The 1,720-nt window shown below is 44.7% G+C and overlaps 1 pseudogene; it reads left to right on the forward strand.

Moving 5' to 3' along the window:
• Positions 1-1,176: 1,176 nt before the first annotated feature.
• The window catches only part of LOC112062670 (RNA/RNP complex-1-interacting phosphatase-like), a 114,335-nt pseudogene continuing 113,791 nt past the window's right edge, over positions 1,177-1,720 (forward strand).

Raw genomic sequence — 1,720 nt, forward strand, 5'->3', positions numbered from 1 at the left:
CTTTTTACTCATTCATTCATTCATTCATTCATTGAATAATTCTGACCTTCCTGACTCAGTTTATCCAGCTCAAATGGTTGTGAAGATTACTAACAGTGTATGTAAGATACTTTCAGAAATTAGAAACTAAAATGTAAAACTAAGAGAAAACATTTGTTATTATAAATAACAATGGAATTTTGTATGCTATTATACCTTCAGACCCTACTGTAGGACATGCTGTTCTTTTCTGTTCCACTTGTGGCAGGATTCATAGTTTTTCTAACGAGTACAGTTCCCTATGCCTGATACTGTGAGGAAATGTTATATTTGAGCTCCACTCTTATCTCTCTCAGGTATTTTTTGGTATTGTCTAAAATCTAAATACATACTGTCAACCTCCAGCATGATACCAGGCACATAATAGAAACCCAATAAATGTTTCACTGTGAGTGGAGTATAAGTTGATAGAATATTTTTGAAGGTTGATTAGGCAGATTAGATTGATTGAAAATCTTTCAATATTTTAAGTTTGCATCTCTTTCATTCCAGAAATTCTATGTCTAGAAATTTATATATAGCTATATACTTGTATAAAGATGTTCACATTGCAGCCTATCTGTAACAGAGGACAAAAACAAACAAAAAACCCCCAAATGAAAACAACTAAAAGTCCATCAATGTTGGACTGGTCATGTAAATTATGTAATGTTACGCAGCTATTAAAGAGAATAGAATGGATGTACACACAAATTGACTGGGAAAATCACTATCCAAGACAGATTGTAGACTATGTATAGTATGCTGCTCTTCTATAAAATACAGGATATCCATTACGTACAAATACTTACATACAAGATACAACAAGTGTGAACGTAAGCACTTGGGAAATATCTGAAAGAACCACACAAGAAACTGGGAGAGTGGGACAACTTGCCATGTCCCTTATGATTGGAATTCTGAAGGGTACACATACAAACTAATGGACCTCTGCTACCAGCCTCCGGCTAAGGAGGGAATTGCAGGCGTCCGAGTCCTCTTTACTAATCAAGCGTCTCAGTCGGCCGGCGTGATGACATCATCTCGACGGGCGGTGGCGCATGCGCAGTAGGAGTAGGTCCGCGCGCTGCGTGGGCTTGGGCCTAGGGGCCTGTGTTTCGGGCCCTTGTGCTGGCGCCGGGGGCGCCGGGTTGGCGACTTTGGCACTCTTGGCGTTGGGTGGGTGGCATCTTGGGGGTCACATGAGCCAGTGGCATGGTGCCCGTGGGCGCTGGGGTCAGGGTCGCGGCTTTTCCGGACGTTCATTGGCCAAGAGGAAGGGCGGAAAGCACATCCCGGAAAGGTAATACGCCTCGGCCCCTGGGCGTTGCGGGTGGAGCTCAGAGCCCCTGGGCCTGGGCTTCGTCTCTTGTGGTGTCTCCTGTCACTGTTGCCCCCGCGCGCTGCCCCGTCCGCGCTGTGCTAGGGGGTATTTGTAGTCTCGCGGCTCAGTTCACAGCAGCTGAAAGCGACGGTGTGTGATGTTCTGATTTCCCCCCATCGTTTTAAAAGGGAGGCTCTGGCCATTGCTCCTCGGGTAAAATGCAAAGGGACTGCTTTTTAAGATGGGACTGTCAGTGTTGGGGACAGTCCTTAATTACCAAAATGGAATCCCCTTCAATTCCTCAAGCTGTGTTGTTTTGGCACAGAAACTGTAAGAGGAACTGGAACTAAGTTTGAGTGAAAAAACGCACCGGTACCG

This window comes from Physeter macrocephalus, chromosome 18, assembly GCF_002837175.3.
Source record: "Physeter macrocephalus isolate SW-GA chromosome 18, ASM283717v5, whole genome shotgun sequence".
NCBI classification, from domain to species: Eukaryota; Metazoa; Chordata; class Mammalia; order Artiodactyla; family Physeteridae; genus Physeter; species Physeter macrocephalus.